This window comes from Sphaeramia orbicularis, chromosome 8 (assembly GCF_902148855.1).
Source record: "Sphaeramia orbicularis chromosome 8, fSphaOr1.1, whole genome shotgun sequence".
NCBI lineage: Eukaryota > Metazoa > Chordata > Actinopteri > Kurtiformes > Apogonidae > Sphaeramia > Sphaeramia orbicularis.
Genome location: NC_043964.1, coordinates 18,281,876 through 18,309,672, shown reverse-complemented (window position 1 = coordinate 18,309,672; position 27,797 = coordinate 18,281,876). Strand labels below are relative to the sequence as shown.

The window sequence follows — 27,797 nt, the reverse complement described above, 5'->3', positions numbered from 1 at the left end:
ATTACTGACCACACAATTATGTTTTCACTCACAAATTTTGATGTGTCTGCCTCACGGCACTACAACTTCCCATGTGGACTAAGGACTAAACTGAGCATGTGCAGAGTGAATTAGGTGAGTTCTGAGTTGTTCCTGATTGGTTGGAGTGGGAGCGGGGGTTAGCGGTCCATCTTCATCAGACCGTGTGGTAGTGGTCCGTGATTTTCGCCGGTGGTGGCGGTGGCGGTCTGATGTCTTAAATATTATAATGTAAAATGTGTTTCTTATTACATGTTTAAGGGCCCCTATTTATAAGCTGAAGACTGTTTCTGGGATGTTCTATTACTTGTTGATTTTAATAACGGTTTGTAATTATTTTGTAATACATCTTTGTAATAGTAATAGTAATAGGGCAAAAGTCGCGATTTATGTCGCATTTTATGTGGAATTATTTTAACATTTCTCTATTTATTACATGTTATGTTTATATTTCTATTTGTATTTATATTTATATTTATATTTACATTGTGGTTTTAATCTATTGCCCTTTTATGCTTTATTGTCTTATTTATTGTTCTGTAAGCTGTTCCCACATATTTTTGGCTGCCAAGGTGTTTTTATATTTCTTGTGTCTATGCAAAAATTCGACAAAACGTAATTTTGTTCTGCACTGTATCCATGTTGGTATTGTGTTTGAATGACAATAAAGTGAATCTTGAATCTTCAATCTTGGAGTAGATCCATAAAATACTCCGATATCTGTTTGAATGAATTCCCATTAATTGGATTTTGTCTGCACAGATTTTCAGGAAATTTGGAGGAGAGGTGTATGAAACAGATCCATAAAACGGGATGTAGACTTATGTAACCATGGCAACAGTCAAACTAACCTGTGGCACAAACAAAAAACGAAAACATGCCGATTTAGGGTTCCAAACATACAGAAACAAGTTTGTTTTCCTAAATATCTGTATGTAATGCTTTTAATGTTTTATGTAAAGCACTTTAAATTGTGCTATATAAATAAACCTGCCTTACCTATTACTGAGGACCTCCAGATCGGAGCCAAAACCAGAACCATGTCTGTCTGAAAGCATAGACAGCTCTAGTGAAGGGATCCATACTGAATAAGGTGCAGGACTTCTTGGACAGTCCATATCATCCTCTTCTCCACATTCTGACCAACACAAAATGCATCTACAGTGACGACTCACATCCATCACATCTGCCATTTCCTCTTTAGTGGAGATCGACTCAAGATGGAATGCCTGTTCTGTAAATAATTTACTGTTCCATTATTTTATTTTTTTCTATTTTTCTTTTCTTGAGCTGAAGGACACATGAATTTCATGAAGTTCATCTGAGTCTGAACATGAGATACTGATAACACAACACAGACTCCAACACAGAGTTCATAAATCTACCTTTAAAAGTATGGTAGAAGGAGTGAGTTCAGTGAGTTCTACATGATCTGAGAAACCTTGTTGAGATGCATTATGTAATAAATTCCCATTATGTGATAAAAGTTCAACATGTAATAAGAATGTCACACCATCTTGTAATAAAGCTGCATTATGTAATAAAAAATGTATTACAAAATGCACTTGACACATTTTTATTTTTTTTTTAAATGTAATAACATGGTTCATTATGTAATAACAATCCAAATGAATATAATTTCAGAGTAATGTAGAAGAAATTAGTCACAGGAGGTACAGGTAATGGAATCAGAACTTTAACCACACAGTTTAAAGATTAATTTAGCACATTACATTTTCCTGAAAATAAAAATGCGTCAAGTGCATTTTGTAATAAATTTCTCAAATTGTAATAACTTACTACATAATGTGAAAAAATTTACGACATAATGCACTGAAGTAGTTTATTACAAAATGCGCCAGTTTATTACATAATGCGGCTTTATTACAAGATGACGTGACATTCTTATTACATTTTGAACTTTTATGACATAATGGGAATTTATTACATAATGCGGCTCACCATGGATATGATGAATATGATGGATATGATGATGATGATGATGATGATGATGATGATGATGATGATGATGATGGTGGTGATGATGAACATGATGATGATGAATATGATGATGAGTATGATGAATATGGTGATGATGAATATGGTGATGATGGTGATGATGATGATGATGATGATGATGATAATGATGATGATAATAATGATGATGAATATGATGAATATGATCATGAATATGTAGAATATGATGAAGATGATGAATGTGATGATGACGAATATGATGATGATGAATATGGTGATGATGATGATGATAATGATGAAGATGAATATGATGAATATGATGATGAATATGATTAATGTGACGAATATGGTAAATGTGATGAATGCGATGAATATGATGAATATGATTGACATGATTAATGTGATGAGTGTGATGAATGTGATGAATATGGTACCTGTGATGAATTTGATGAATGTGATGAATATGATAAATTTGATGAATGTGATGAATGTGATGAATGCGATGAATGCAATGAATATGATGAATGCAATGAATGTGATGAATGCAATGAATATGATGAATACAATGAATATGATGAATGCAATGAATATGATGAATGCAATGAATATGATGAATGTGATGAGTATGATGAATGTAATGAATGCGATGAATATGATGAATGCAATGAATGCAATAATTGTGATGAATGTGATGAATATGATGATGATGATGATGATGAATATGGTGATGATGATGGTGGTGGTAATGATGATGAATATGATGAATGTGATGAATATGATAAAAAATGATGATGAATATGTTCAATATGATGAATATGATGAATGTGATGAACATGATGAATGTGATGAATATGGTGAATGTGATGAGTATAATAAATGTGAGGAATGCGATGAATTTAATGAATATGATGAATGTGATAAGTATGATAATTGTGATGAATGTGATGAATTTGATGAATGTGATGACTGCGATGAATATGATGAATTCCATGAATGCGATGAATGTAATGAATATGATGAATGCGATGAATATGATGAAGGTGATGAGTGTGATGAATGCGATGAATATGATGAATGTGATGATTGTGATGAATGTGATGAATGCGATGAATGTGATGAGTGTGACGAATGCAATGAATGTGATGAATACGATGAATATGATGAATGCGAGGAATTTGATGAATATGATGACTGTGACGAGTGTGCTGAATGTGATGAATGCGATGAATATGATGAATGTGATGAGTGTGATGAATGCGATGAATGTGATGAATACGATGAATATGATGAATGCGATGATTGTGATGAATGCGATGAATATGATGAATGTGATGAGTGAGATGAATGCGATGAATGTGATGAATATGATGAATGCGATGAATGTGATGAATGCGATGAATATGATGAATGCGAGGAATGCGATGAATATGATGAATGTGATGAGTGTGATGAATGCGATGAATATGATGAATGCGATGATTGTGATGAATGCGATGAATATGATGAATGTATTGAGTGAGATGAACGTGATGAATATGGTAAATATGATGAATGTGATGAGTGTGCTGAATTCGATGAATGTGATGAATGCAATGAATATGAAGAATGTGATGAGTGAGATGAATGCGATGAATATGATGAATGCGATGAATATGATGAATGTGATGAGTGTGATGAATGTCATGAATGCGATGATTGCGATGAATGCGATGAATGTGATGAGTGTGATGAATGTGATGAATGCGATGAGTATGATGAATTTGATGAATGCGATGAGTGTGATGAATGTGATGAATGCGATGAATGCGAGGAATATGATTAATGCAATGAATATGATGAATGTGAGGATTGCAATGAATGCGATGAATATGATGAATATGATTAATGTGATGAATATGATGAATGTGATGATTGCGGTTATTGCGATGAATGTGATAAATATGATGAATGCGATGAATGCAGTGAATGTGATGAATGCGATGAATATGATGAATGTGATAAATGCGATGAATATGATGAATGTGATGAATGCGATGAATATGATGAATATGACGAATTTGATGAGCGTGATGAATGCGATAAATGAGATGAATATGAACATAATTACCAGATGAAGTGACATTCTTTTTACATTTGGAAATTTTATTACATAATGGGAATTTATTACATAATGCGGCTCAACAGTGACCCAGGGGATAGTTGAGTTAAGAAGTTTAAAGTTCTCACCCCAGTCATACAGTGTTGCAGGCTGGGTAATGTTTTGTGGTTAAAAGGAAAAAAAAAAAAAAAGACCAGTAATGGGATGGAGAGGTAATTTGCCATTGTTCTCCATTTTTCTCTGTGACCTTTTCTCAGGTGTATGCTATGTATCTGTGTGCCTCCTGCTGTTCTAAATAATGCCAAGGCAGAATCCCAGACATGCCAGTGTATCTGCACTCCGTCTCCACAAAATGCCAGGCGGTCATCAAACAGAAGGATGCAGATTGATGAATGAATTCAGAGTTTGTCCGCCTACAAAGGCATCGCTGTGTCACAGTAAAAAAAAAAAAAATTGTGCCCATTATATCTCACGGAAAAACAATACCCAAATAGTCTCATCATCAAACAATGTGAACACCAGCCAAACGTAAGATTAATCACACAGTTGATAGATATGTTGACGGGAAACGTATAAAAGACTTAATAAATGTTGATATTTAGAAGTGTGGATCTTTAGTTAGGATTTGCATAAATGTCATATATTGAAAAAATAAGCCCATTTCAGTGCTTTTTTTTTCGTTTTGAATTTTTCAGCGGAGGCCTGGCACCAGCCTCAGAGTGACTGAGCAGTTATCACACTGGTGATAAATCATGCAAAACGACACACAACAGTAGCAGCCCTCAAACAGCAAACAGCAAATAGCAAACCAATGCCCGTAGACTAAAAATGAAGGATGCATGTGGAGACTCCTTGTAGATTACAGATTTTAATTTCCCTCGCATAGCTCCAAAAAATCTGTTCGTGTTTTCCACCTTTAAGAATATTAGATGAGGACCTGCGGCGACCCAGACATTATGAACGCACGACTCTCTTTTGAGACCACATCTGTGATTAAAAGGTTTCTTTGTCTGCTTACAAAACCTTTCTCGGCTGCTCTCCCGTCGTACGCGGGCGACAGATGAGAGCTTCCCCCGATTCAAGCCTCCTCCTAGGCAGCGATACTGATAAACTACTAAAAAATTGAGTGCTTTGCAGAGCCCTGATCTGGGTAGAAAAAAATTAAAAGCACCCATTCTCAAAGAAGCCACTGTTGTTTTATTCATTTATTGTTATATGAGATTCAACTCACACCGGCTGAAGCTAACATCCGCGTCGAGCTAAATGTACGGGATCACTCTGTCACATAAAGTATTCAGATGTGAAACTGCTCTTAACGGTAATGTACGGATGAGAACTCGCAGCTCTCTGAAATATGCATATCGTGTACGTTATTATCAAACATGAAACACCATCCCCTCAGTACAGTCAACGTGAGAGATCTTACAAGCGACAGTGTGTTGTAGAATGTACTTCATTAACCTCTAAACTTCGGATTTTTGTTTCTCGCAGTTGTTGTTGTTGCATCGCTAAATAAAATAGTCACAGTGGATTATGTTCTTGTATCACAACAGAGGTTTTCCGACCGCTCTGCACTCACATTTTCGAAGCCTTTAAGGATTTGAGAATGTCTCAGCGTGTTCAATCAAAGAGCAGCTCATTAAAAATGTAGCCACCATTGGACGGCTCCATCGCGAGCTGATTTGGATTCACCGGATAGTTCGGCTTGTACAAATCACGGCACACAACGCACATTTATAATGAATATTCACCGAACAGGAGAAGTGAGTATTAAGCAGTTTGTTGCAAACTTTAACAGCGACAGTGTTTTATCATTAGTTTTCTGGTGCTTCATGGGTTTGTGCGGTTTGATGTAGTTTTACTAAAAATTGTACAATGTTTATTTAAAAAAAAAAAAAAAAAAAAAACTCACATAGGTTGTAAATCTGCACATTGCATCAAAAAGTATGAGCAAGTAAGCTCGAAGTAGTCCTTTGCATAAAAAACAAGAAAAGCACTCGGAGAGCGCAGACCTCCGCCAAGAGAGATCTGCCCCCCCCCCCCCCCCCCGTTTTGTTCATTATTTTCTTCATTTTACTTCCTTTTGTTCATAATTTTCTTCATTTTTCTTCATTTTGTTTTTATATTTTCTTCATTTTTGTTTGTTTTGCTCAGTATTTTCTTCATTTTTTTTCATTTTGTTTTTATATTTTCTTCATTTTTGTTCGTTTTGTTCATTATTTTCTTAATTTTTCTTCATTTTGTTTTTATATTTTCTTTATTTTTGTTTGTTTTGTTCATTATTTTCTCCATTTTTCATTTTGTTTTCATATTTTCTTCATTTTTGTTCGTTTTGTTCATTATTTTCTTCATTTTTCTTCATTTTGTTTTTATATTTTCTTCATTTTTGTTCGTTTTGTTTTAATATTTTCTACATTTTTGGTCATTTTGTTCATTATTTTCTCCATTTCTCATTTTGTTTTCATATTTTCTTCATTTTTGTTCGTTTTGTTCATTGTTTTCTTCATTTTTCTTCATTTTGTTTTATATTCATTTTTATTCATTTTGTTCAATATTTTCTTCATGTTTGGTCATTTTGTTCATTATTTTCTTCATTTTTCTTCATTTTGTTTTATATTTTCTTCATTTTTGTTTGTTTTGCTCAGTATTTTCTTCATTTTTCTTCATTTTGTTTTTATATTTTCTTCATTTTTGTTCGTTTTGTTCATTATTTTCTTCATTTTTCTTCATTTTGTTTTTATATTTTCTTTATTTTTGTTCGTTTTGTTCATTATTTTCTCCATTTTTCATTTTGTTTTCATATTTTCTTCATTTTTGTTCGTTTTGTTCATTGTTTTCTTCATTTTTCTTCATTTTGTTTTTATATTTTCTTCATTTTTGTTCGTTTTGTTTTAATATTTTCTACATTTTTGGTCATTTTGTTCATTATTTTCTCCATTTCTCATTTTGTTTTCATATTTTCTTCATTTTTGTTCGTTTTGTTCATTGTTTTCTTCATTTTGTTTTATATTCATTTTTATTCATTTTGTTCAATATTTTCTTCATGTTTGGTCATTTTGTTCATTATTTTCTTCATTTTTCTTCATTTTGTTTTTATATTTTCTTCATTTTTGTTTGTTTTGCTCAGTATTTTCTTCATTTTTCTTCATTTTGTTTTTATATTTTCTTCATTTTTGTTCGTTTTGTTCATTATTTTCTTCATTTTTCTTCATTTTGTTTTTATATTTTCTTTATTTTTGTTCGTTTTGTTCATTATTTTCTCCATTTTTCATTTTGTTTTCATATTTTCTTCATTTTTGTTCGTTTTGTTCATTGTTTTCTTCATTTTTCTTCATTTTGTTTTTATATTTTCTTCATTTTTGTTCGTTTTGTTTAAATATTTTCTACATTTTTGGTCATTTTGTTCATTATTTTCTCCATTTCTCATTTTGTTTTCATATTTTCTTCATCTTTGTTCGTTTTGTTCATTGTTTTCTTCATTTTTCTTCATTTTGTTTTATATTCATTTTTATTCATTTTGTTCAATATTTTCTTCATGTTTGGTCATTTTGTTCATTATTTTCTTCATTTTTCTTCATTTTTTTTTTTTATATTTTCTTCATTTCTGTTCATTATTTTCTTCATTTTTCTTCATTGTGTTTTTATATTCATTTTTCTTAATTTTGTTCAATATTTATATTTTCTTCATTTTTGTGCATTTTGTCCATTATTTTCTTCATTTGTGTTCATTTAATTTTGGTATTTTCATCATTTTTATGCATTTTGTTCATTATTTCCTTCATTTGTTTTCGTTTCATTTTTATATTTTCATCATTTTTGTGAATTTTGTTCATTATTTCCTTCATTTGTGTTCATTTAATTTCTGTATTTTCTTCATTTTTGTGCATTTTGTTCATTATTTTCTTCATTTGCGTTCATCTAATTTTTGTATTTTCGTCATTTTTGTGCATTTTGTTCATTATTTTCTTCATTTGCGTTCATTAAATTTTTGTATTTTCGTCATTTTTGGTGCATTTTGTTCATTTGTGTACATTCTGATGATGTGAGTCCACCCCCCCACCCCCCCCGATCACCACCAAAATTTAATCATTTAAACATCTCCTGAAAATTTCATGAAAATCCGTCCATAACTTTCTTAGTTATCTTGCTAACAAACAAACAAACAAACACTCACGCACACAAAACAAAGCGATCACAATACTTCCTGGCAGAGGTAATGAATATTCACCATAACAGGAGAAGTGAGTATTAAACAGTTTGTTGCTAACTTTAACAGCTACAGTGCGTTATCATTAGTTTTCTGGTGCTTCATGGGTTTGTGCGGTTTGATGTTGTTTTACTAAAAACTGGACAATATTTAGAATAAAAAACCCTCATGTAGGTTGTAAATCTGCACATTAAATCAAAAAATATGATAAAGTAAGGTGGAAGTAGTCCTTTGCATAAAAAATAAGACAACAAGAAAAGCACTCAGAGAGCGCAGAACTCCGCCAAAACCGATCTGTCCCCCCCCCCCCCGTGTTTGTTTGTTTGTTTGTTTGTTAGCAAGATAACTATAACTCAAAAAGTTATGGATGGATTTTCATGAAAGTTTCAGGAAATGCTGATACTGACACAAGGAAGAAATGACTAAATTTTGGTGGTGACGGGGCGGGGGGGGGGGCACTGATCTGCCTTGGTGGAGGTCTGTGCTCTCCGAGTGCTTTTCTAGTTTCTAATGTGGCCAAAAATTTCAGTTGTAGGCCTACTCTAATTATACATGTCAAAAAAACATTATTTTTTAAGCCTTTAATTCTCAAATAACAGATGAAATGCATGTGATGAATGAAAATCAAGCCTGTCATCAGTAGTTTACAAGCCTACAAATTGGGAAAGTTGCTTTTTTCAGTAACAATTAGATGGAATGCAAATTAAAACGTTGGAACACAAGCAAAATAAATAAATAAATAAATAAATATACAGGGTGGGGAAGCAAAATTTACAATGAACATTTAGTTGTTTTTTCTCAGCAGGCACTACGTCAGTTGTTTTGAAACCAAACATATATTGATGTCATAATCATACCTAACACTATTATCCATACCTTTTCAGAAACTTTTGCCCATATGAGTAATCAGGAAAGCAAACGTCAAAGAGTGTGTGATTTGCTGAATGCACTCGTCACACCAAAGGAGATTTCAAAAATAGTTGGAGTGTCCATAAAGACTGTTTATAATGGAAAGAAGAGAATGACTATGAGCAAAACTATTACGAGAAAGTGTGGAAGTGGAGGAAGCAAAAAAAAATGTACCAAAGCTTTTATTAAAGCTCTCAAATCCAAAATCCTAAAGGATCCAACCAAATCCATGAGAAACATGGCAATTGAACTTGAGGTAGACAACAAGACCGTTAGAAATGCAGTAAAATATGATTTGAAGATTTAAATTCTCATGACTTTCAATAAACTAATTGGTCATACACTGTCTTTCAATCCCTCCCTCAAATTATTGTAAATTTTGCTTCCCCACCCTGTATATATAGCATAACTGTTCCGTGAATGCTTCTGAAACTGAGACAAATATGCTGTAAATAATGCTAATACAGGGTGTCCCATAACTCTCCATACGTAGGAAAAATAATACATATGGTTCTAACATGTATTTCTTTGAATTTCTTCTTTATAGTTCTTCAGCAGTGGAGGACAAGCATTGAAATGTGTTCCCGACAAAATGGCACTCATATAGAGCATATTATACACTGAACAAAAATATAAACGCACCACTTTTGTTTTTGCTCCCATTTTTCATGAGCTGAACTCAAAGATCTAAAACTTTTTCCATGTACACAAAAGGCCTATTTCTCTCAAATATTGTTCATAAATTTGTCTAAATCTGTGTTAGTGAGCACTTCTCCTTTGTCCTTTGCTGAGATAATCCATCCACCTCACAGGTGTGGCAGATCAAGATGCTGATTAGACAGCAGGATTATTGCACAGGTGTGACTTAGGCTGGCCACAATAAAAGGCCACTCTAAAATGTGCAGTTTTACAGTATTGGGTGGTCCAGGGGGGTCAGAAAACCAGTCAGTATTTGGTGTGACCACCATTTTCCTCGCACAGTCTTCTTCATGAATTCTCTGAAACAGCTTTGGAGATGGCTTATGGTAGAGAAATGAACATTCAATTCACAGGCAAAAGCTCTGGTGGAGATTCCTGAAGTCAGCATGCCAATTGCATATTCCCTCAAAACTTGTGACATCTGTGGTATTGTGCTGTGTGATAAAACTGCACATTTTAGAGTGGCCTTTTATTGTGGCCAGCCTAAGGCACACCTGTGCAAAAATCATGCTGTCTAATCAGCATCTTGATATGCCACACCTGTGAGGTGGATGGATTATCTCAGCAAAGAAGAAGTGTTCACTAACACAAATTTAGACAGATTTGTGAACAATATTTGAGAGAAATAAACCTTGTGTGTACACAGAAAAAGTTTTAGATCTTTGAGTTCAGCTCATGAAAAATGGGAGCAAAAACAAAAGTGGTGCGTTTATGTTTTTGTTCAGTGTATAAATAAAAATGGTTTATGTCAAGACACGTTTATTTTTCCTATGTATGGAGACTTATGAGACACCCTGTATAAATTATTATAAAATAAGAAAACAGGTGAATAATGAGCTTCCTGTGAACCACTGCAGGGTTGGAAAAAACAACCAATGATCTAACTGGACACTGCAGGTTTTGTTGTGATGAACTGGTCAAAAGAGGCGGTGTATTACACTGCAAAACCAACAGGATCTATAAACCAGACCTATTTACTCACTATAACTCTGCACCACTACTGAAGAAAATCCCTGTTATTTGGAACTGTGTTAGAAGTTCTCCTGGTCATTTGACTACTTACACCAATCCCACTGTCAAAAGATGTTATTGTTTCAGTGGAACATGTGCAGATAAGGAAGCACATCATAGTTTTATAATAATTAAACTCCAACAAAAGATATAAAAAGAAGTGAGTCTTTGTTCAAATTTGATTGTTGCAGCATTGCACGTCAGAGGATATTGTCCTTTCACATAGCGAGGGTGACGTTCAACCGGTAACACGCAGCTTGAGGGAGAAAGGAGAATGCTAATCTTGCCACTGCACAACCCAGGAAGTCATGGATATTCTAGCAGAGTAGACCTTAAAAGCCAAACTACTGGGTGGTCTAAAATATTCTACACAACTCTGTCAACTGTTGCTGCAGTAAAAAGCAACAATCTGAACTCCATTTTTTCTGCCATTATGACTTCACTAGATGTTACACAAATGCCTGCAGGTTAAAAGTGTTGAGTGAATGCTTTTAGTGATGAAAAATCACTACAAACAGACTTTATTAACCCTCCGGTATCCTGTCCAGCAAGGCCCTTACGAAGCACCAAGTGTGCCTTTTTGGCACACACTTGATCACAATATTATGCCTCAGATTCTTCGTTACACAGGTGCATTACAACTTCTGGATCTAGAAACGAAAAAAAAAAAAAAAAAACATTTAGTAACAGACATAATATTACTAAGATTCCACTTCTTTATTTATTTTTTAAATAAATTTCAGCTAGTTCATGGTTTTTTAGATTATTCACATTTTTTGATGAAAGGATAGTTTGTATGTGTAAACATTTCCATCATGTAACTTTACTTTTTTTCACACTAAAACAAAATAAAAGGAGACACATTTGAAGCTGTCATCATTTACAGGTTATTGTCACATTTGGATCTATCTATCTATCTATCTATCTATCTATCTATCTATCTATCTATCTATCTATCTATCTATCTATCTATCTATCTATCTATCTATCTATCTATCTATCGTTCTATCGTTCTATCGTTCTATCGTTCTATCTGTCGTTCTATCGTTCTTTCTATCGTTCTATCTATCTATCTATCTATCGTTCTATCTATCGTTCTATCTATCTATCGTTCTATCGTTCTATCTATCGTTCTATCTATCTATCGTTCTATCATTCTATCTATCCATTGTTCTATCTATCTATCTATCTATCTATCTATCTATCTATCTATCTATCTATCTATCTATCTATCTATCTATCTATCTATCGTTCTATCGTTCTATCGTTCTATCTATCATTCTATCGTTCTATCTGTCGTTCTATCGTTCTATCTATCATTCTATCATTCTATCTATCTATTGTTCCATCGTTCTTTCTATCTATCTATCTATCTATCTATCTATCTATCTATCTATCTATCTATCTATCTATCTATCGTTCTATCGTTCTATCGTTCTATCTATCGTTCTATCTGTCGTTCTATCGTTCTTTCTATCGTTCTATCTATCTATCTATCTATCTATCTATCTATCTATCTATCTATCTATCTATCGTTCTATCTATCTATCTATCTATCTATCTATCTATCTATCTATCTATCTATCGTTCTATCTATCGTTCTATCGTTCTATCGTTCTATCTATCGTTCTATCTATCATTCTATCTATCTATCGTTCTATCATTCTATCTATCCATTGTTCTATCTATCTATCTATCTATCTATCTATCTATCTATCTATCTATCTATCTATCTATCTATCTATCTATCTATCTATCTATCTATCTATCTATCGTTCTATCGTTCTATCGTTCTATCGTTCTATCTATCATTCTATCGTTCTATCTGTCGTTCAATCTGTCATTCTATCTGTCGTTCTATCGTTCTATCGTTCTATCTATCATTCTATCATTCTATCTATCTATTGTTCCATCGTTCTTTCTATCTATCTATCTATCTATCTATCTATCTATCTATCTATCTATCTATCTATCTATCTATCTATCTATCTATCTATCGTTCTATCGTTCTATCGTTCTATCGTTCTATCTATCCTCTACCATGTTTCAGTGCCATTTGCTAAATAGCAGAAGTACAATTTAATGGAGCAAAACACAAGTGAAGCTCAGGCTTCATTGAGCCAATATGCAAATGAAGACATACCTTCAAATGAAATATTAAAGTCTGCCTTGCCTTTTAAACTGGTGAGGCTTAGGTGTTCACTACAGCATGAAGCAACTCAGAAAAGATGCAGAAGCTGAAATCGAGGTGCAAAATTTTTTTTAAAAGATCACAAAAATCAAGACAATTCAAGTCGTGTCATACTGGATGCTATCTTTATCCACAGACTGGCATGTGGTGGTGTTACCAGCAAATAGGATTTGGCACCAGGTGTTGCTTGGATTCTATCTTACATGTAAAGAAATACTTACTGGCAGCAGTGGAAGAAGAAGCAAGTAACTACAACACAGTGAGTTTAATTAGTCAAATGCAGCTTGTGTGAAAAGTAGCCTTAAGCTGTGCAGTTTGCAGTGTTTTATAATCAGATAGGATTTTACTGCTGCGTTCATCTGTATGTTAAAGGAGTGATATTTTGCTTTTTTAAACGGAATTATGCATTTTCAAACATTTCCCTGTGGTCTACATAAACTCTAAATGCTATGCTTGGGTCTGAATTCTTCATTAATTAAAGGTGGGGTAGGAGATGTTTTCCTGGAGCATTTTTTACTGCATTGCTTAAAATCCCTGATTACAACCAATTAATTAAATGCTCTAACACAAAAATAAAAAAAATAAAAAAAAATGTAATCACCTGTGAAATGGAAAGGACTGAAAAAACACCATCCAATCATTTTAATCAGCCCATTGAAATGATTGAACGGTTATATGTCTATCAAACTCAGCTGCCATTTGTCCCTCCCCCCCTCCTCCCTCTGTGCGTACCCCTCTTCGTGCATGAATCGTGCGTTCTCAGAGGCTTGGAGCACTTGTACAGGAAAGGAAGCCAGAGCCAGAGCTTGGCTATATTAGCTACACTGTAAGACTGGATAAGTTGAGTCTACTTAAAAATGTTAGGAAATATTTAACAAAATAAATAGCTTTGTATAATTATTCAACTTATTATATTATAGCATTGATAGAAGATAGGCAGGAAGTTACCTTATTGTAATTTTCCAGTACTGGAAGCGTTTCTATTTGGCAAAACATAAAGATTTACATACAGCATAAATAATTTTGGGTGAACAGCACTGTAAACCCGGATAAGTAGAGTTTACTCAAAAAATTTGAGGCAAGTGATTGCACTTAAATTATCTGAGTAATGATCGACTAATCAATTGGTTTAAGTAGGTCCAACTTTAATACTAAAAGTATTGAACTTAAACTATTAAGTAGAAAACACTAAAAGACAAGTTATTTGTACTTTAAATCTGTTGTAAAATCAACCCCACCATCCAACCATTCAACTCAGCATTTTAGGTTACATTGACTAATTTTCTCAATTGCAGCCAAATTAATTTATCATTGATTAAACAATTTTTTTTTAAGATAAACAAACTCAAAATCCTATTCCTGACCAATAGAGTTATGAAATTATTCAACTTAATATATTGTAGCATGAATGGAGGTTAGCTCAGTGGTATTTGACAGTACAAGAAATGCTTTTAATATGACAAGACCTTAAGATTTCCATTGTACAATAACAGTCATAAATGAACAGGAAAGCCATTGTTCTTCCTCTGGCTCTGACTCATGGTGCAGCTCTACAAAAATACAAAAACAAACACAAAAAGGCCAATAAACACTGCCATACACACATTAAATCCAAATGAACACTAACACCACAACCCAGCTGAACCCCTGCACATAAAAAGAACACATTTTCAACAACATGCCTGATACCCACAATGCAATGCAGAGATAAAAAGGTGTGGTCATGATTAAAACTTAGTGATTTAATTCCATTCAACTTAAACTTTTTCGTACTTTCAACTATGTCTACAAATTAATAGAATATACTGAACATTTTATAGTAATGTAATAAAACTTGAATCATTTAAGTGCATTGTAATTAAACCATTTTAGTAAATACAAATTCCGGGCTTACAGTGTATATTAGGATGGAAGGTTTGCTGGCAAACCTTTTGTCACTAATGCCGCGTTTCCACTACGTGGAACCAGCTCGACTCGGCTCGGCTCGGCTCAACTCGGTATTCCTGGAGACCGTTTCCATTACAAGATACTACTGACTTTACAGTACCTGGTCGTCATAGCGATGCGGCGCGTTACTTCCATGTCGTCTGCTCAGAGAGTTACTGATAAACTCTCTCGTTGCGTATTGTCTCGTCTGAATTTTTACGTCGGCCACCAAAGACTGAATCTCCTCGACCGATCATGGTGTAGTTTTGGGTTGTTATCGTGTGGATTAATGTACCGCTATATTTACTGTCCACTTCTGCATCTGTTTTTTGTAAAACGGCGGGTCACAGAGACAACTGTCTGACCAATCAGTGGTCTGCAGTGCTTACACGTCATGTTTTAGTATCTGGTCCCCAGTCCTGGAACCTCGGCGGAGGTGATACCAAAAAAGTAGTACCGGGTACCAGATTCCAGGTCCTTTCTCATAATGGAAACGCAAAAAGGCCAAGCCAAGTCGAGTCCAGTAGAGCCGATACCATGTAGTGGAAACGGGGCATAACATAAATCACTAGGGAATGGAACATTAAGGCGGCCATACACTGTGCGATTATTTTGATTGTTGCACGCAGCTCCATCTCAAACTGTGCGAATCAATCGTAAAGTCAGGCTCACGATTCATGTTCTCACACTGTACGGACCGATGCTCGTACACGACCTGACTGCTCACACTGTAGGACCATACGCCAGAGGACGCACGACACGTTTGAATGTTGTATCCAGAAATACAACATTAAAATACCAAGGAATCCGAAGTGCATAGACGATTGTGCATTGGCATGAGTCACGAAATGGTAGTGTTAAACAAAAACCAACAAGCCGCTTTGGCAATATGTGCCATTATCTGCGGGGAATCAAAAAAGAAGAAAAGATGACGACGTGTTTGGTGTAGGAATTGGTTGTCCAGACGTGGACAGTATGGGCTGTCAGTCCTACAGCGGGAATGAGAGGTAAGCTGCAAAAGCTAAACTGCACTAGGCCAATAGCCAGCTACTGTTAGCTTGTACGCTACTGTACGCTTCTATGTTTGCGCATGCACAGCGTGAGAATTTGAGGCACATCGGCTTGTGGCACTGCTTTGACAGTGCGATACCTTCACGAGGAGCGAGCAGGATTTCAAACAGCTCCGTTTTCCTTGCGAACCCACGATTGCTGGTCGTGAGGTGGTCGTGAGGTGTTAATCGCTTCTCTTTACCCCATGTACACTGCACGAAGCACGACACACGATAAGAGGCACATCTGGCCCGATCCCAGAAAGAGTCGCACGAGTGAGAAATCGTCTCTAAAATCGCACAGTGTATGGCCGCCTTTAGCGAGATAGGTATGACCTGGGGCTGTTCTGTAAGAGCGGGGGTGTTGGAGGAGACTGAATGAGGTACACATGGATCCGTGAGCTGGAGCTGGAGCTGGAGCTGGAGCCAGAGCCGGGACTGGAGCTGGGGTTGGAGCCGGGCGAATTGATGCTGTGCAGCGTTCATGAACTCTCGTGAACAAGCATTGCGCGTGCCAGTACTCTGGAGGCGTGGCTTCGGAGGGGTGTCTGAAGAAACCCAGCCAGCATGTCCATGTGGGCCCCAGAAGGGTTACATGTGGGTTGCATATAAGGGTCCAATTTGGATTTGTCCGCAGATTCCTTGGTGGTCCCACATGTGTTTGCCCAAATCAGAATCAAAAATCTGAATATATTACAGTGGTTCCTCATTTATCGCGGGGGTTATGTCCTAAAAATAACCCGCAATAGGCAAAATTTGTGAAGTAGTCAGCTTTATTTTTTACAGTTATTATATATGTTTTAAAGCTGTAAAACCCCTCACCACACACTTTATAAGCTTTATTCCGTAATGGCACCCTACAGCCACGTAACTTCTACCTTCCTTCACCACATCCAGAAGTCCAACTTTTTTGTGCGATGGTTAGCATCTTCCTCTGCCTCTTGGGTGCGACCACAGGTGCTTTTGTCGGTGCAGAACGTTTCGTTGACATTGTGGGTTTTGTCGGGGAGAAAACTTGCAAACATACAGCACTTCAGAGTCACACTGCTAGTGATCGAACATTTATGTAAATTTGGCAAGCTGAACGCATTCTGTACTGTACAGGAGACATGGCATGAAGGAGATTGATTGACAATGGTCTACAGTCCCTTAGCCAATCAGCACGCAGGACACAATGCGTGGGTTCTCCCTTAGCCAATCAGGACGCAGAACACAATGCGCATTCATACACTGTAAAAAAAAAAAAGCATGCAAAATTGCAGTAAAAAAGATCCATGAAACAGCGAGGCCGCAAAAGGTGAACCACGTTATAGTGAGGGACAACTGTATATTATTTATTCTTCACACAATTTATCTCACAATATTTATCTTTCACGTCATTTGCACTACTTCTCATGTTATTCGCACTACTTAAATTCCATGTTTTACAAATATCTTAGTTTGCAATACTTTTTTATTTTCTAATGTAAATAACTGTGCCTTTTACTGATATTTGTTGTTGTTTTGCTGATATTTGTTGTCTGTCTATAAATTCTTGCACCAAACCTGAGACTTTTGCCTCAATTTCGTTGTACTTGGTACAACGACAATAAAGAGATTCTGATTCTGATTTGGATTCTGATATAGGCAAACATGTAGGGCCACCATGGAAACTGCAAACAAACCTACATGGGACCCTTATATGCAGCCCAATTGTAACCCTTCTGTGGTCCACATGGACATACTGGCTGGGAAGAGGTTTGGACTTTTGAATTGAGTATTTTCAAAATATAGCTTTCGTGAACCATTTTTCAAGATCTCCTACCCCACCTTTAAACTCCACAGGTCCATCTTCAACCCTATTTCTGAGTAATGACACCAAAAAGGTTGTTTTGAGTGCTGGCCCTTTAAATGCACATGAGCCACTTCACGCCCCACCCCCATCAAGTTGTCAGCTGTGCTGTTCTGTCCCGTTCAACCAACAGCTGAACATTTTAGGTAATTGGCTTGAAGTTTGGACATATTTTCAATTTTTTCCACAACCGCTAATGCTGACAAAACAGTTACGACGTACACTGAGAAATGTTCATTGAAAGTCTTGACCTTATATGTGCAAATGTCGTGACATAACTAGTTATAGACGCAACAAATTAAGCGGGAATTAAAACAGGTTGTAGAGATCCACTCGATTTTTGCCGGAATGAATATAAAGATAGCTTTGCAGCACCTGGAGGGTTCAAATTCAAACTTTTCAAACTATTCGGGTCCAAATACACAAATAAATGAACCAAAGACTAATAAAAGTGGGTTTAGCAAAATATGACCCCTTTAAAATTGTACTGCAGTGGATGTTTAAGGATGAGCTCAGTTAAACCACTTTACATATTGTTAGTAGTTTACAGCCAGGAGTTGTCATTTGTGTATCTGCGATGTTGCCATGACAACCGCAGTCATTGCATGTTTTACTGATGATGGTGGGAATGCAAACAGGAAAACAAAAAAAAAAGGTCCTTGAAGGTCAGTAGTCCTTGGGCCGCTCCCCAGTGGGTCGTTCCCATAACTAAAGTAAAGTCCCAAGAACTATGTGGTCTGAGCCTAATAATGCTCCTGCACCCATGATGCAATGCTGTCTGTAAAAAACATGGTACTTGGCCTATTTAAAATTAATGTGTAGAAGCCTAGAGCTGTGGTAACGAGTGAGAAAAGCAAAAAAAAATCTCACGGCGGTGGCTTAAACAGATTATACAGTAATTTGTACTCAGTGTTGAGGTACGGCCTTTTGTTATAGCTAAGATGAGGGTATATTCCAGGCAAGGTTTCCTGAAATATATTTAGCCTCCACTGCTCCGAGAATAACAAACTTAGAATAAAAACTGTGGATAAAGGTGCAGTGTGCTATCAAATGTGCAAATTTCCATTATTAGAGGTGAGAAAGCAAGATAACAAGGCTCATGACTCTATGACACACAGCGTTTGACTTTCAACAGTGTTAGACCTTTTCCCTACATCCACATACAACACAGAGCACACTGGCACCACAGCAACACTTAATCAGTCCTATTTAATTCACTTCATTATTTTCCATAACAGTTGAAAATACTGTGTTAACCCTATAACGCCAAACGTATCATATTTGATACATGGGTTTTGAAGCCCTCTGCTTGATCAGTGTGATATTTTTTCTCTTGAAAAAGCTGATGTATACAATTAGATACATGCAATACACAGATAATCCACCAGGGGGGAGGAATTTGTTCACCAGAGATCTTTCCAGTGGCACTACATGATTGTCATTAACCCTCCGGTATCCGGTTGTGCCTTTTAGGCACACTTTGCACTTTGTTTTAAAGAACGTCATATTATTTTTCACAATTTAAATAAGGTTGGAATTCAAAAGTTGTTCTTTTTTGCATGATCTTTAAAATTCTGGCCACTAACTAAAATGTGCACATTGTAAACAAAAAAAAATTACAAGACTAGCATCTGTCTCCCAAGTGTGCCTAAAATGCATTATTTCTTCCATTTGATATGTATGATTTGGACTGACCTTGATGTACAAAAATAAAATCAAATTAGAGCAGAAAAATAAATCAATATATAATATTTAATAGTTTGATTTATAGGTGTGCATTTTACGCACACTTGGTGACAGATGCTAGTATTTTTCAGCATTTGACCTAGCGCCAAAAATAATAATGCAAATTAACCAATGTTGGAGTTAATTATTGACATATGCCAGGATGAAAAAAATCAAATAATATGTGATCCACTTTTTATGTAGTATATTGAAAAAAAAAAATTGTGTTTTTTTGCATCCAAAAAAATGGTTTGTTTACATTACAAATGCAATATTGAAAGGGTTAAAAAATGTGACAATTATTGAGTATTTGGTATTTTTATTTACGGCTCAAGTTGATGAAATAGAAAAAAGTGGAAAAGAATTCAAAACAAACCGTAAGAAAATTTTTTGACATTATTCCACAAGTGTGCGAAAAAAGCACACTTGGTGCTTAGTAAGTCGCCTTGCTGGACAGGATACTGGAGGGTTAAAGTTTGGCTGGTAAGCTACAGGAGCCATTGGTCCTATTTTTTAAAATAGAATTATGCATTTTAAAACATTTCCCTGTGGTCTACATACACTGTAAATGCTCTGCTTGGGTGTGAATTCTTCATTAATTCAACTCCACAGGTCCATCTTTAACCCTATTTCTGAGTAATGACACCAGAAAGGTCGTTTTGAGCGCTGGCCCTTTAAATGCAAATGAGCCACTTCAGGCTCCACCCTCTCCAGGTTGTTGACCATGCTTTCTGTCCCATTCAGCCACTTACGTTCATTAATACAACCAACAACTGAACATTTTAGGTAATGGGCTCGAAGTTTGGACATATTTTCAGTATGGACTACAATCGCTGCTGCTGACAAACAATTATGTCGTACTCAGAGAAATGTTCATCAGAAGTCTTGACCTTATATGTGCAAATGTTGTGATGTAACTAGTTAGACATAACAAATTAAGCAGGAATTAAAACGGGTTGTATAAATCTACTTGATTTTTGCCAAAATGAATATAAAGGTAGCTTTGCAGCAACTGGAGAGTTCAAATTCAAATTGTTTGAACTATTAGGGCCCAAATACACAAATAAATGAACCACAGACTAATAAAAGTGGATTTAGCAAAATATGCGCCCTTTAATGAAGAAGGAGGCAGAACTTTGCCAATTTTGAAAAGGAATTACAAATTTGTTAGACATGTTTCTGTTATATTATGTTTTGGTTTGTTCAAAAATAATAATATTTGAGCACTGAGACCTGATGTATCAAATATGATACAAAATTGAAACTCATACATGGATATTTGACAGAAAAAAAAAGTTTTAGTTGTTCAGAAGGACCAATAAAGGCTCCACTTTCAAAGAACTGGAATTTTCTGTCAATGACTTAATGCTTCAGGCTTTACATGGTTAATTTCATTCAATGTATTTACCAGGAGATATATTTTAAAATATATAATCACTCTCTGTTTTCTTTTTTCTTGAGTGTTGTGGGATATTTGTGTCTTGGTGATAAGGGACATTAATCACTCAAAAAACACCCTTTTACAAATTAAAAGTGTTGGAAATAAGTACCTTCCGGCAGTGTTTACATGGTAGTGAATCTTTGTTTTCAGCTTGATAATTGTCCTGACACATGCTAGCTTTAAAATAATCCCAGTGCAGACATTTATTGGCAGTATGACTCGCAAATGTCAGGCAAAAAAAAAACAAAAAAACAGCAGTATAGGAACTGCTTTTTAACTGCAAACTTTTAAAGAACTGTCACATAAGGCGAACACCAGCTGTATTTACATGACCGTACACCCACCTTAGTTTCAAAGCGTTCACTCCATGACTGTTCCCTTGAGGGCGGTTGGAAGTCATCCTGGGAAATGAAGAAAATCAGCCACTTTAGTTAGAGAAGGGAGCTGGAGTTGCTGATTTAAAAACAGTAAATAACCCTAGGAGTCACTAGAAACTGATCCAACAGCCCCTAATAATGTAAATATATTAGAAGATGTGATTTCCTACAGGTTAGACTCATTAGCTATACTCTACTTGCATTATTCACCCTTTCATGCATGAATTATGAGAACCTTAATCAAGATTTTTTTTCCTGAGTGTTTTTATTCCTCTTTAGGCATAAAAAAACCCAATATGATTATTATTATTATTTATTTATTTTTTTTTATGAACGTATTTTTCATGGTACTACAAAAACGTCCACTCAGCTGAACACCATGGGTTTAATTTTTGAAGTACGGAAACATGTATTTACTGACATACTGTGTGAAAACTATGAAATAAAAACATTTTTATCCTCCTGAGACCTAGCAATGTATTTTTGTCGTCTTTAGTGGACAAAAGTTTGACAGTTTCATTTAAAAAATGCTGTCCATTGCAAAGGACACTTCATTAAAAAATTAAATACATACATACATACATACATACATACATACATACATACATACATACATTCATTCATACATGCATACATACATACATACATACATTCATTCATACATACATACATACATACATAAGTAAATAAATAAAATGTATTTGAAAAAACAAACCAAAAAAAAACTGTTGCATAATGCAGTTTCCAATCAAGACAATTGTTTAACCCTTTCATGCATACTGGTCACTACAGTGGACAGCTATTCTACAGCTGTTCTATTGTTTATTCATGGGTTTTGTTGTTTTAGTTCCATATCAGGACTCTTATGCATCATCCAAAACACTGTAATACATACACTTACTGTAACTTTGCTGTTCTTCATAAACCTGATCTGCACTAACATGTTTGAGTGTAAATCAATTGCTAATTCTTATTAGACTGTAATTAACAAACAATTTTTGGTAACACTTTACTTGAAGGTCTAGTTTATAATGCATTAAGCGCACATTCATAAGACATTATAATGCATTGTAAAAGTCATTACAACAGTTTATGATCATGTACAACAACTTATACCAAAATTAATAAAGTATTGTAAGTGTTGACATAATATATTATAAATTCAGCTTTCATAATGTTTTATACATCCATACCAAAGCAGTGTGAAGGAATTTATTTTTTTAGGTGGGGAACTTTTGTTAGGTTTTGTCACTGGTCTCTATACCCATCTATTTTAGGGATTTCATATTTATTAAAAAAAAAAAAAGTATGTGTTTGAATTAACAAAGATTTAGAGCTGCCACATTATGTATAAAGCAACATGTAACACTTCTATTTACTGTCTCTGTTCTTTTAATGTTTTGTTTTTGCAAAATAAAGAGTTATTAAGAAAAATTTGATGTATAATTTTTGACTTACACTTTACTTAGAGCCAGCACATACTGCTCATACATCATCATACTTGTGTTATAATATCATACAAGTGATAATGTGTTCTGTAACCCAGGACTGGAGATTCTTCCTACAAACACTGTTGTCACTTTGGTATGGAGGTATAAAACACTATGAAAGCTGAATTTATAATACATTATGCCTACACTTATAATACTTTATTAACTTTGGTATAAGTTGTTTTACATGATCATAAACTGTTGTAATGACTTTTATAATGCATTATACATGCATTATAATGTCTTATGAATGTGCGCTTAATGCATTATAAACTAGACCTTCAAGTAAAGTGTTAACCAATTTTTATTTTTTTTTTGCTTTTGCATATCCTGCTGAGACCCAGCAATGCATTTTATCCTCTGTAGGGGACAAAAGTTTGACAGTTTTACTTTAAAAAGGCTGTGCATTACAAAGGACATTCCATCAAAAGAATCAATCAATCAATAAAAATAGTTTTAAAAATGTATCTGAAAAAATTGTTGCATGATGCAGTTTCCAATCAAGACCATTTTTTTTTATGTAAAGCAGCTAAAACTGTCCATTTCCTGGGTCTCAGGAGGATAATATCTCCATGAAATGAGTAATAACTAATATTAGAGTATGATCAAATGTGAGAAAACAGTAGCAATTTAGCAATTAGTGGCATTAAAAATGCTTTTATTTCATAGTTTTCACACAGTTTATCACTGTCTGATGATGAGTTTTAAATAAATGTTTCTTTGCTTCAAAACTTAAATGCATGGTGTCCAGCTGAGTGGACATGTTTGTAATTCCATGAAAAATATGTTCATTAAAAAAAAAAAAAAAATCAATTGCATTGTTTTTTTCATGCGTAAAGCGGAACAAAAATACTCAAGAAAAATATTTACTAAGGTTCTTATAATTCGCGCATGAAAGGGTTAATGGAAAAAAGCTAAAATTTTCATTTTCCTGGGTCTCAGGAGGTTAATGCTGCTAATCTGATGTTTTCTCACATTTGAACATACTATAATACTAGTTATTACTCACTCAGATAATATGAAAAAAAAAAAAAAAAACTCTGTAAATTACAGTCTAATAACAATTAGCAAATGATTCAGATAAAAAAAACAGGAAAGTTACAGTAATGGTCTGAATGTCAGTGTATGGGATGATGCATAAGTGTCCACTGTGTTGGCTGATATGAAACTAAAACAACAAAACCCATGAATATATAAGAGAACAGATGGAGAATAACTGTCCACTGGGGTGACCAGTATGCATGAAAGGGTTAATGTAACCAAGACCTAATGAGATTACTATAACATAAGCCAATCCTCTGATGACGACGGAGCTCATTCTAATATTTACCCACCTGTGAAAATCACTCAATTCCCTTTCCTTACAATATTTTTCAAGCTATGACAATGTTAATTTCTCTTCTACACGTATTTATCTTTTACAGCCAGAGAGTGTTATATAACCTGTATAATTAAAACATTCTTTATTTTGACCTTTCCCTTTCTATCAGTTATTTTTCCACATTTGATGTCTGCCTTCATACGTTGGTAGGCTAATTGGGGAATTGTTGTTTATGCTCCTCATCTGCTTATCAATGGAAATGCCTTTTAATCCTTTAAATAATACTGAAGGTGGCCATTCAAATATTTATTATTATGTAAAAATCGATTAGTTTTACACACAGGCAACCAACAGGAATGTTAATTTCCATAGTTAATTTATTCATTTTATGCCAGCAGGGAGTATAATGCAAAAAATATGTTTCTATACTTTGCTTTTTTCCACACTTTTTATCTGCCTTTGAATGTGATAACTTGTGATCAAAAAATCCCCATCACATAATTACATACATATTATTGTTCATGCTTTTCACCTTATTGTCAGTTAACCCTTTCATGCATAGTGGTCATTACAGTGGACAGCTGATCAAAGGTGTTTTCTTGTATATTTATGGATTTGTTGTTTTATGCATCATCCCATACGCTGCAATTCATACCATTACTGTAACTTTGCTGTTCTAGATAAACCTGATCTGCAGTAACATGTTTGAGTGTAAAAAAAAAAAAAAAAGAAAAAAAGCTAATTGTGACTAGACTGTAATAAACAGTTTTGTTTTGTTTGTTTGTTTTAAACAAAAGTTGCTTGTTTTTTTGTTGTTGTTGTTGTTGTTGGTTTTTTTTGCATATTATCTCCATGCAGGTATGTTAAAATGTGAGAAAACATCAGATTAGCAGCATTAAAAATGTTTTTATTTCATAGTTTTTACATAGTATGTCAGTAAATACATGTTTCTTTGCTTCTAAAATTAAACGCATGGTGTCCAGCTGAGTGAACATTTTTGTAATTCCATGAAAAATAGGTTCATAAAAAATCAATTGCATTGTTTTTTTTGTTTGTTTGTTTTTTTCATGCCTAAAGAGGAATAAAAACACTCGGAAAAAAAAAAATCTTGATTAAGGCTCACATGATTCATGCATGAAAGGGTTAAAGTCATTGTGTTTCAATCTTCTCAATCTACTTTTGCCAATTTAAGGTTTTCATAGGATCTCCAATTTGCAGATTAAAATATATGATAATTTCATAATATATAATATCATAAGTAAACTTAAAAAAAAAAAAAAAAAAAATAGGCATTCTTTTTTGCAACACCAGATTTGGTTGAAATACAGAGGAAAAGCCTGAAAGTAAGGAGTATAAAACAGTAATCAGAGGTTAAAAATGAACAAACTGAACAGACTCTCATTGAGAAACATCCTCAGTTTTGGAGCAATGTAAAAGCATTTTTTTCAGTTGGAAGTGTTTTCACAGCAGAAAAGATAATCAGCCTTGTTCATTGGTGACATTGCCATTGAAATTGTTTGTTTTGTACTTGTTTGATGACAGGTTTAGCTAGTTAGCTAACAGAAGTTGGATCTCCTTAACCCTTTCATGCATGAATTATGAGAACCTAAATCAAGATTTTTTTCCTGAGTGTTTTTATTCCTCTTTTAGGCATGAAAAAAAACATGTCTAAAGAAAATTTTCTTATGAACCCATTTTTCAGGGAGCTAAAAAAAAAATGTCCACTCAGCTGGACACCATGCATTTAACCCTTTCATGCATAGTGGTCTACAGTATTCTACAGTAGTTCTCATATATTCATGGATTTTGTTGTTTTAGTTCCATAACAGCCAACACAGTGGACCCTTAAATGCATCATCCCATACACTGCCATTCATACCATTAATGTAACTAAACCTGATGTAGAGTAACATGTTTAAGTGTAAATCAAGTGCTTGTTATTGTTATAAGTCTGAAATTGACAGTTTTGTTTTTATTTTTAAGTTGTACTTTTTTTTTTTTTTTTTTTTGCATATTATCTCCATGAATTGAGTACTGACTGGTATTAGAGTGTTAAAATTTGAGAAAATTTCAGATTAGTAGCATTAAAAATGTCTGGTAAAGGTTCATACTGTCTTCCACATATAATTATTGTAGTTAAGTCATTTATCAGACAAACTAGTAAAGCATGTAAACAAACAATTACCCCTGTCTGAGAAATGAATGACCTATAATACGCATTAAAAATGTTTTTATTTTGTAGTTTTCACACAAAATATTAGTAAATACATGTTTCTTTGCTTCAAAAATGAACCCTTTCATGCATGAATTATGAGAACCTCAGTCAAGACTTTTTTCCTGACTGTTTTTATTCCTCTTTAGGCATGAACAAAACAATGCAAAATTTTTGTATGAACCTATTTTTCATAGAGTTACCAGAATGTCCACTTAGCTGGACACAATACATTTAATTTTTGAAGCGAAGAAACATCATCAGAAAGTAATATGCTGTATGAAAACTATGAAATAAAAACATTTTTAATGCTTATTATAGGTCATTCATTTCTCAGACCAGGGTAGTTGTTTGTTTACTTGCTCTACTAGTGTAAATCAAGTGCTTGTTATTGTTCTAAGTCGGTAATTGACAGTTTTGTTTGGTTTTTTTTAAGTTGTAATTTTTTTTTTTTTTTTTGTTTATTATCTCCATGAATTGAGTACTGACTGGTATTAGAGTGTTAAAATGTGAGAAAATTTCAGATTAGTAGCATTAAAAATGTCTGGTAAAGGTTCATACTGTCTTACACATTTAATTATTGTAGTTAATTCATTTATCAGACAAACTACTAAAGCATGTAAACAAACAATTACCCCTGTCTGAGAAATGAATGACCTATAATACGCATTAAAAATGTTTTTATTTTGTAGTTTTCACACAAAATATCAGTAAATACGTTTCTTTGCTTCAAAAATGAACCCTTTCATGCATGAATTATGAGAACCTCAGTCAAGACTTTTTTCCTGACTGTTTTTATTCCTCTTTAGGCATGAACAAAACAATGCAAAATTTTTGTATGAACCTATTTTTCATAGAGTTACCAGAATGTCCACTTAGCTGGACACAATACATTTAATTTTTGAAGCAAAGAAACATCATCAGAAAGTAATATGCTGTATGAAAACTATGAAATAAAAACATTTTTAATGCGTATTATAGATCATTCATTTCTCAGACAGGGGTAGTTGTTTGTTTACATGCTTTACTAGTTTGTCTGATAAATGAATTACCTACAATAATTATATGTGGAAGACAGTATGAACCTTTACCAGACATTTTTAATGCTACTAATCTGAAGTTTTCTCACATTTTAACACTCTAATACCAGTCATTACTCAATTCATGGAGATAATATGCAAAAAAAAAAAAAAAAATTACAACTTAAAAATAAAAACAAAACTGTCAATTTCAGACTTATAACAATAACAAGCACTTGATTTACACTTAAACATGTTACTCTACATCAGGTTTATCAAGAACAGCAAAGTTACAT

At 34.2% G+C, this 27,797-nt stretch overlaps 1 long non-coding RNA gene across 1 annotated transcript; it reads left to right on the top strand.

Moving 5' to 3' along the window:
• Nucleotides 1-27,797, top strand: LOC115424737 (uncharacterized). The gene is made up of 3 exons (XR_003936128.1): nucleotides 1-139; nucleotides 20,136-20,144; nucleotides 27,787-27,797. It is a non-coding gene; the product is annotated as an uncharacterized LOC115424737 (long non-coding RNA).